The 10,252-nt window shown below is 42.5% G+C and overlaps 1 protein-coding gene across 1 annotated transcript in view; it reads left to right on the top strand.

Annotated features, from left to right (window-relative positions):
* The first annotated feature begins 59 nt into the window (after positions 1 to 59).
* GOLM1 (golgi membrane protein 1) overlaps positions 60 to 10,252 on the top strand; it is a 74,278-nt gene continuing 64,085 nt past the window's right edge. The window contains exon 1 of the mRNA XM_004381316.2: positions 60 to 164. The gene's annotated coding sequence lies outside the window, so the exon portion shown is untranslated. The remainder of the gene's footprint in view (positions 165 to 10,252) is intronic.

The following is a 10,252-nucleotide window of genomic DNA, read 5'->3' as shown; positions in this document are numbered from 1 at the left end:
GACGCGGCGGCGCTGGACGCGGCGTGGAGCGCCCGACGCGGATCCGTCCGGAGCGTGAGGCCGGCAGCGGAGAGAAAGCGCGGCGCGGCGCCGGGAGAGCCGCCCGGGACGGTCTCGGAGCGAGGCTCCGCGGCGCCCAGCGGCCGGCGAAGCCGCGGAAAGAGGTGACTAAGGCGGCGCGCATCCTCCGGCTCGCTCTCTTGCCGCCTTCCCGTGCCTCCCTCCTCCTCAGCCCCAGGCCCTGCGCCTCGCGCCCAGAGACCCCGGTCGGTCCCCTGAGATCCCGCCCCGCTAGCGCCCGGGCTGCCCCCTTTTATCGAATTCGGCTCGGAGGTGACACCGCCCCGCCGTGTGTCCGAGCTTTCGCCCCGGGCGTGGGACGGAGAAGCCTGCGGCCGTCGCGACCCGCGCCGCTCGCTGCCTCCAAGGCGGGGGCGCGCGGACCCCCGGCCCTGCTGTGAGGCGCGGTGCAATGGATTCCCGGTCTCTGTGGAGGCGAGTCTTGGGTTCTTCAGGGTCCTTGCTTTTTGTTCTGAGCTTTTGTCATGCGCATCAGTATCAAAAGTGTAAAGCGTGCATCCCCAAAGTCACACTAGTCCCAGTTCTGCGGGCGTGATTTGCACGATGCGAGGGCGGGCCGTGCCGGGGGCCGCTCACATTCACATCCTCTTCCTGTCCCCGCACCTCCAGGGAGGCTCGGGCTCCTTGGGTGTCCACGTAGGCAGCGGTTGCGTCCTGGCAGGTGACCGGGAGGTTTGCCCCAGGTCTTTCCGCTGCGCGGCTGGCTCAGAGCCGCGGCTGCCAGAGCACGTAGAGGTGGTAGGGATGCTGGCAGGTTCTCTCTTATACCTGAATTTTCCACCTTTGACCGTCTGGAGGACCTACAAAACTTTTACTCTGCCGTGAAAATAGTCTCCTGGGTATGTACACTATGTATATATGTATATGTATGTGTATAATATATTTTATGGACATTTACTTCACACCCTGTTAAATATTTTTAATGATTTTTTAGTAAACAAAATTGGAAAATTACCTATTTTGATGAATGTTCTTTTTAGCGGGATTTAAGAATCCTTATTATATTTGGAATGCCATGACTGTGCTCTAGTCCTTTCTCGAAATTTGCAAAACCAAACGTGTAGCTTTCACGGTTTTGAGAATTCCTTTTTGTTCTGAGCTTTTGTCATGGCTGTTTTGGGGTCTCTAGGCCCTACAATCCTATATTATGCAAATGTTGAGGGCCATTCCTGGGGGCGGGTTATTAAGATGTTCAACAGTCTGATGAAACATTTAACAGCTCTTAGAGTGACTGTGTTCGGCTCGAGGCCATCAGATTAGCTCAGATTTAGGCAGTTTTAGTATTTCTGAATTTCTTGGTTGCCCTTGTGGATCTCCAAAGGTGTCCTAGCTCTTCCCACTTGTGTTAGAAAAGATTAACTTGATGCTTTTGGGAGGAATGATTTTACTTTATTCGTACATAGAGACCAGTAACTTGCTAAAACTTTCTATTCGTGGGCCACTTAGTTCTTAAGGTGTCGGTGGAAATTGAATTCTTAGGATGTTTGAAGAAAAGAGATTAGCTTTTCGCGATGCATTTTGATCTACTATGGAGAGGTTATCCCATTTTTTTTCCATTGATTTTGTGCAGAAATGGACGACCAGGATGAGAGGAAGGGAGAATTGAGGGGGAAGTCAGATTGCATAATATCGCTATGAGGAGCTAGGGAATGCCATTTGCTTTCTAATTGCTGGCTGTAGGTCCAGTTATTGATGGGGGATGAAAAGATTTTGCATTTACTTTTTTTTGAGGGAGTACGGCAGAAACAGCAGTGAGGACAAAGGACTACGTGCGGCCCAGGGGTACCTTCCCCAGCCAGGGAGCAAACATCCTGTAGAAGGCGCAAGCTGGCTTTCTGCATCAGAAGCAGGAAGGGTAGAACGGCAGAGGCTGGGAAACTGTCTCTGTGTGGAGCAGCTGGGAGGGTCAGGCATCACTTTAAGCAGGTTGTGCTGAGCAGAGTAGGAAACTTCTGGTAATGGGCTCCGTTAGCAAAAGGGAGCTTGAAGGCAGGATAGTACCTGAAGACTAGCCCTCCTCCTGAAAGTGTCTGATGTGGTAGGCAGGGAGTCCTGGTCCCTTTGGCTTTAACCCACCCAACAACACCATGGAAGAAGGGCCTGGTGATCTGCTCCAGTAAAGATTACAGCCAAGAAAAACCTAAGGAGGTCAGTTCTCCTGTCACACATGGGGTCACCTTGAATTGGAATCGACTCGACCGCAGTGAGTTTGGTTTTATTATTATTATTTTGTTTATTTTTTCTTTAGAAAAAGAAAAGTTACCCAGTGAAAAGATTCATTTTTTTTTTTAGATAAACTAGTATGATAAATAATATATGATCCACAGTTGGGATAAAAGAAAAGTCATTTGTCTGCTTTGTAAAAAAACTTTTTTTCAAAAGTTTCTAAGAGTAAAAACAATGGCTTTGTAAAAGTTTTGCTCCTACCTTAGAAAATTAAGAGTGGTATTTTACTTGCATCCCCTGCTTCCAAATGTTCTTAAAGCCTGCAGTCATTTTCTAGACTTCATGTTACTGATGAAATTATATTCAAAGAGAGACTGGTCTTGAAGTTTAAGAAGTGTTTCCTAACTTCTTTCCTCGAATCTTTCTTTTGCTTCACAAGAATTTTTCCACAAATTCGGGGGGGGGGGAATCCTTGCCTTCTCAGATTTTTTACAATATTTTATTTTAAAACTCTTAAGGGCTATGTTAATAAAACTTCGCTAAGGTTTTGAAGATTGATTAGTGCCTGACTGAAAAAAAAGTAATGTATGAGTATGGTGTAACATAATTATAGTGATTTATATTGTATTTTACAGTGGTTTCCAAACTTTTTCAACTCCTTCTCATTAGTTATAAAAACTTTTAGCACTCCCCTATATCTGTGTTTGTTACTTATAAGTTATATATATGTGCCCGGAGGTGCCTCAGAAGACAGGTCTGGCAATCTGCTTCTGAAAGGTCACAGCCTTGAAAACCTTATGGACAGTTCTACTCTGCACACATGGGGTCATCGTGACTTGGAATTGACTTGTAGACAACTAACAGCAACTGTTACGGTTTTCTGGTATCTCAAATACATTCAGGACTGGATTCATTGTTAATGACAGCGGAGGTAAAACCCTATTTCAAATAGTCTTTCTTTTAATTTTGAGTATTTTTGGCCAGTTTCTTGTCAGATCTGATTATATCACCATAGTTTTTAACTTCATGGTGGGGCTTGTGTAAAGCTCTGACATCGAGAAATGTCTGCTTTGCCAACTATGGTTCCTGTGTTTGCTTTTTATCTTTTAAATCTTCCTATCCTTTGTAGGAAACCCTGGTGGCATAGTGGTTAAGTGCTACGGCTGCTAACCAAAAGGTCAGCAGTTCGAATCTACCAGGGCACTCCTTGGAAACTCTATGGAGCAGTTTTACTCTGTCCGATAGGGTCGCTATGAGACAGAATCAACTCGACGGCAGTGGGTTTGGTTGTTGGTTATCCTTTGTAGGTTTAGTTATCTTTTAATCTACTCCACTGTACACATGCAAGCCAGGATACGTTGCATTATGCTGAAGTGGAAGGAAGGGTAGCGGCTGATCTGTCTATCCCCTCCCACTGCCATCCCCCAGGCACCTCAGTGATTTGTGACATATGACCCTCTGACGGAGGGACACAGTGAGGCTGCAGTATCGGTTTATACTTAAATAATAGTGAAACATAGTTTCTTCCTATTTTTTGGATAAAAATATTTCTAGCGTGTAGAATTTTCTTTCCCAGCCCAGTGGAACATCTTCCACACCCTCTGGAAAACGTGTATCCTTCTAGTAATCTCTTACTTCAGCTTCAAATAATTCTTTCATTTGATTCTTAGAAGGAGCCTCATGAGGGCAGCTATAACTGATCCCCCACTTTTTTTCCTTAAAAAGATCAGTTAATACCGTAGTAATCCCTTTTAATTAAGTATATGCTTGTGGTACTCCTTTTCACACCAGCCTTAGTAGACAGACACCATGATTTATCCCTTTAGAGATGAACCCATGAGGTGTGGAGGAGATATGAAACTTGCCCTACATCACCCATTAAATACATGGATGCTTACTCCCTCTCAGTTACCTGCCCAAGGCACAAGGCGGGGACCTGGGTCTTCTTTGTGTTCTTTGAGGACAGAAATCTTCCTCACCTGTTTTTGGATCCCCAGTTCCAAAGGAACCCTTGAAATATGTTTGAATGGGTCCAGTTTTTTTTGTCTACTTCTTGACATATTCATATAGTAAAATGACTTTTTTTTAAAAAAATGTGGCCATAAAATTCTATGATTGAATCTGGAAATGCTGGAAATAGAGCTTCAAAACTTGTGAATGTTACCCTTTTATATCTTACTTGCATCTTGGCTTTTTTATTGTTATTGTTTGACTTTTGTATTCAGATACTCATTGAAGAAAAAAATACAGAATTTATAAAGTAAAAAATGAAAGAGGCAGTGGTGGTTCAGTGGTAAAATTCTCACCTTCCATGTGGGAGACCCGGGTTCAAATCCCAGCCAGTGTACCTTATACTCAGCCGCCACCCGTCTGTCTGTGGCAGCGTTTGTGTTGCTGTGATGCTAAACAGGTTTCAGCAGAGCTTCCAGACTAAGACGGACTAGGAAGAAAGATCTGGTGATCTATTTCTGAAAATCAGCCAGTGAAAACCCTGTGTATCACAGCCATTTGTGGGGATGATGCAGGACTGGGCAGCATTTGGTTCCGTTGTGCACAGGGTGGCCATGAGTCTGGGATGGACTCGTCAGAAACTAATAACGACCAGAAAATGAGAACATTTATTATTTCTTCTTTCCTTTCCCTCTACACATTCCCACTCTCACAATACAATTTTTGTATGTACTTCCTTATAAACCTTTTTCTATGCATGGACAGCTATATTCACATGTTAAGTGTGTTTTTACAATTTTTTCAACACAAATGATAATTAGTATTGAAACTTTTTTCACTCTGCAGTTTATGTTTTGATTGTCTGTTGCTATGTACAAGCCATCTCAAAGCTTAAAACCACCATTTTGTTGCGTCTCGTGATTCTGTGGGCTGACTGGGCTCCGCTGAGTGGTGGTTCTACTCCATATGATGTTGGCTGGGGCTGCAGTCACTTGGGAGCACAGTTGGGCTGAACTTCAAGATGGCTCATTGACTAATATCAGTCTTTACAAATCTTGCCTTGCTGAATTCTTTGGGACAAAATTTTAATATACTAAGTAATGATTGATTGGTTTAGGGGAAAAAATCCTCTAGCTGTATTTCTCCCCTGATTTCAGTGCTAGCAAAACCTAAGAGACTCTAGCCCATTCTTTCTTGCTCGCTATCATTTATATCTAGGCAACAGATAGATTATTCCTTATCTTTTCCTGTTTTCTCTATAGCAGTTGGGGAGGATCCTGCATAAGCTATGCTGGCTGGGCTTGGTGATTATTTCATTGCAATTAAAGAACAGATACCTTTGTCCAAAACCTTATAGTGACTTTGATTGAGATGCCCAAAGAGAGAGGAACCTACACTAAGAAGTTGTTTTAAATAGAGTCCATTTTAGGTTACTCTTTATTTCTCATATAACCTTACTTCTCTAGGGCAGACAGTAGTAGATAAGGTTTAGGAAAAATGCTTTTTGTTGCTGATGCAGATGGAAGGTGGGAGGCAATAGTTGCTGATTCAGTAGCTCGATGTTGGGGCCTAACAATTTGCATTTCTAACAAGTTCCGAGGTGATGCTGCTGCTGCTGGTCCAGGGACTATGAGAGCCTTTGAAGCAGAGCAGAGGTCGGCAAACCTCTTCACTGTAAGGGCAGCTAGTAAATATTGTAGGCTTTGCAGGCCATACGGTTTCTTGTCGCAACTACTCAACTCTGTTGTAGTAGCCCAAAGGCAGCCATAGACAATACCTTAATGAATGAGCGTGGCTGTGAGCCAGTAAAACTTTATGGACACTGAAATTTTAATTTCACATAATTTTCACGTCATGAAATATTATTTTAATTTTCCCTAACTATTTAAAAATGTAAAAACCATTCCTAGCTCATGTGCCACGTATGAAAACTGGTGGCAGGCAGGATTTGGCTCTTGCGGACTTGGGGGAAAATCAGGAAGCCCCTACCAAGATGGAGTCCTGGTGTCAGGTGGGAGGTGGCTTTTCTTCAGGAAATTCTGAGTGCTGGATCAGACAAGGTAGAATTTCGTTCTTTCATTCATTTTTACTCACCTATCACTTTTTGGTGTTTTCGCCACATAATGTGAATTATGGACATTTATTTTTAAAATATTATCTTTATAAATTATTAACTTCCAGAATTGGGGAAAACATGGTGTTTATAATTGGGAGTTGGGGAAATAAGAGGAGGTGATTCTACTTAAGTCTTAGTAACTTTTTTTAAAGTGATTTAAGCAGAATACAATGAATTTGGTCATTTAACCCTATTGGCTTAGAACAGCAGTCGACAAACTTTCTGTAGAGGGCCAGATAGTCCTCGTAATAACCCTATGAGTAAGTCTCTGCCGCAGCTATTCAACTCTTCCTTATAGCCAGAAGGCAGCTGCGTGGTGGGTATGGCTGTGGTCAGTAAAACAGGCTAGATATGGCCCATGAGCTGTTGTTTGCTGACCGCTGGCTTAGAGACATTCTTGGAACAGGGTAGAGTATTTCTAAACCCTCATAAAGTGCTGGTGACCAAGTCCTTCACAGACCCTGAAGCTGTGCAGGATGTTTTCAGAACTGTTTGCTCACTTCTGGGCAGCTCTGGGTCTCTGAGATGTCAGATGGGGCCATTTCCTCTGAGAAGGTATAAAGGTGTGGCTGCAGCACTGTTTGGAGAAGCTGTATTGTTCCTGCAGTGGTGACATAGGTCAAGCAAGCTAATCTGATGTGATTGCTCCTGGATAGTTATTTGTTCAGTGATTAAAAACTCTATGGGAAAGTATTAACCAGGAGGTTGAAGAGGCAGATGCATCTGGCAGGCTGCCCGTTTTCACATCCTTTTCCTTAGAATTTTTTTCTTTTCTTAATTTTAAAGTAATTAGAGGTCGGCGGTTCAAACCCACCAGTGGCTTTTATTTTCTTTCTTAAAATTTTTTGTTTTATAAACAAACAGTAACTTTAACTTTTTAAAAGTGACAATTTATGCTCCTGTTTTGTAGAAGCTTCTTGAACTTCCTCATATATTCAGTAATGTTTTATTTACTCACAGGTTAAAATTTTTAAAGTCACTAAGCCACCAGGTGAGAACTTGCAGTTTTTTCCATTACTTTCCTGATTATCAAGATACTTTTAATGCAGAAACACATCCACCCAAACCAAACCCACTGCTGTCAATTCCAACTCATAGCAACCCTGTAGAGTTTCTAAGGCTGTAAATTACGGAAGCAGACTGCCACATCTTTCTCCCATGGAGCCACTGGTGGTTTTGAACTGCCGACCTTTCGGTTAGTAGTTGATCGGTTTAACCACTGTGCCACCAGGGCTCCTGCAAAAACACATCACTTACCTTCAAACCAGGAAAGCCTTGGGTTTCATGGAGTTGCGTGTAAGTTGATTTTAAGTTAATCAGTTCAGGATGCCAGATGCCCATAATCAAATATGAGACATAACACATTGCAAAGCCTAAACTAAAATGACTGTTAAATTAATATATCCATTTTATGCACTGCCTCTCTCACCCACTCCCATCCCACCCCCAATCCAAATTAAATCTCAGGTGGCGGAAAGGAGAGTTTTTCAAATATTTTACAGCTGTAAATTCTGGATTTGCTTTCCTGCTTCTGCTTTGGAAGTCGTCTTAGGGCTCTTCATCAGTTTTTGTCCCTTCTTGCCTCTATCTCTCCCTTTTTACTCACTCAGCAGCAGTGGTTTATACAGTCCCTGGAAGCCAGCAGTGAAGTGCCTTGGAGGCCTGAAGGCTCAGTGTTCCTCCTCCCTTCCTCACGGATACCTTCTTACCTGGGCAGCCCTGTTTCTGTCAGGAACTCAGGGCTCTCCCAGTGGTGCTATCTAGGCATCCTCCACCTTCCTGTGCAGCCAAGCGCTGGGTCACAGTGCGGGGCTTCTGAGACCATACTAATGTTTGGCTTCCTTAAACCTTTCTGAAGGGAGGAATCTCTTTTTCATAAAATGCCCTGGTCTAGGACATGCACTGCTGTGGCACCCTTGCTGAGTCACTCCTGGTGACTACAGCAGACAGTCTATAGGAGGAGGAAAGCAGGTGACTGATTACTAAAAATAGGATGATCGTGGAAGGAAAAACATTCATCACCTTTCCCTCCTAAAATGGGAAAGAGATGAACTCTAGAAATTATATTATTCAGTTTTCCATCCTTATTACTAATAATAGTAAACATTTGTTGAGCAATTGCTATGTGCCAGATGCAGTTCTAAGCAATTCTCATGTCTTAACTTATTTAATCTTTATAATAACCCTGTGAGGACAGTGAGGCACAGGCAGGTCCTGTGGCTCGTAAAAGGTGGAACCAGGGTCAGACACTGGCCATTCGGTTCCAGGGTTTGTTCTTCTATCACTACACTCAACTGCCAGCACAGCGCCTGGCTCGTGGTGGTTGCTCAGTACATTTTTTAATGATTGAATAAAGGAAGGAGGATATGAAGTGATCAGCTGTACACTTCTCTTGAAGTGGGAATTGAGTTTATTTTCTGTTTTCAGACTTGTAGTACACCTACCCACTGACTTATATCTGCTAGAATAGCATAAGGTCTTGCAAGGGTCCCAACTAAAAGTATATTACTAGGGGATTTAGTATACGACAAAGATAGCCTTTCAAAATACTGGGGAATGGATTATTCAATAAAGGGTGCTGGAAGAACTGATCAACCATTTAAAAAAATGAAAACTTCTTTTTTTTATTGTACTTTAGGTGAAGGTTTACAGAGCAAACTATTTCTCATTAAACAATACACATATTGTTTTGTGACATTGGTTGCCAACCCCACGACACGGTCAACACTTTCCCCTTCTTGACCTTGGATTCTCCATTACCAACTTTCCTGTCCCCTCCTGCTTTTTCATGCTTGCCTGTGGGCTGGTGCGCTGGTTTAGTCTCATTTTGTTTTATGGGCCTGTCTAATCTTTGGCTGAACGGTGAACCTCAGGAGTGACTTCATTACTGAGCTATAAGAGTGTCCAGGGATCTTACTCTCAGGGTTTCTATAGTCTCTGTCAGACCAGTAAGTCTGGGTTTTTTGTTTGTTTTGTTTTGGTGAGTTAGAATTTTGTTCTACATTTTTCTCCAGCTCTGTCTGGGACCCTCTATTGTTATTCCCGTCAGAGTAGTCGGTGGTGGTAGCTGGGCGTCATCTAGCTGTGCTGAACTCAGTCTGGTGGAGGCTGTGGTACTTGTGGTCCATTAGTTCTTTGGACTGATCTTTCCCTTGTGTCTTTTCGTTTTCTTCATTCTCCTTTGCATTTGATGGGGTGAAGCCAGTGGAGTATCTTAGATGGCTACTTACAAGTTTTTAAGACTCCAGACGCTACTCACCAAAGTAGAATGTAGAACATTTTCTTTATAAACTATGTTATGCCAATTGAGCTAGATGTTTCCTGATAAAAAAACATATTCTTTGTATTTCCTTACTTCTGAGTCAGAATCAACTCAGCAACTGGTTTGGTTTACATAAAAAAAGAATTCCAAATGGATGAACTATTTCAATTTAAATGTCAAACCGTATGTATGTTGGAAGAAACCATAGATACATGTGTTTCTAGACTTAAGAGTAGGGAGATGCCTAAGTGTAAACAAAATTCAGAAACAATAAAAGAAAAAATTATCAGAAAACAAAAACTATGGGCAAAAAAATCCATATAGAAATAAAAATGAAAAATTGAAATAAAAACTTATCCACATGAAAGACCAAAGATTAGTTTGTCTTTAACATACAAAGAGCTCTTACAAATCAATAAGATGAATATCCCAGTTTGAAAACAGGCAAAGAATATGAAAAAGATAGTTCACCAAAATGAACAAATGGCAAATAAATGAGAATATGCTCATTTATACTAATAACTAAGTACTATAAGTGTATTTTTAAAAATCATTGCCATGAGCATAATTCTAACTCACAAAAAAAAAGACCAGATTTACTGGCCTAAAGGAGACTGGAGAAACCCCGAGAGTATGGCCCCCAGACACCCTTTTAGCTCAGTGGTGAAGTTACCTTC

The sequence above is a fragment of the Trichechus manatus genome, unplaced genomic scaffold (assembly GCF_000243295.1).
Source record: "Trichechus manatus latirostris isolate Lorelei unplaced genomic scaffold, TriManLat1.0 scaffold00082, whole genome shotgun sequence".
Taxonomy (NCBI): Eukaryota; Metazoa; Chordata; class Mammalia; order Sirenia; family Trichechidae; genus Trichechus; species Trichechus manatus.
Note: the sequence above shows the minus strand (reverse complement) of the source record. Positions and strands in the feature narration are given on the sequence as shown.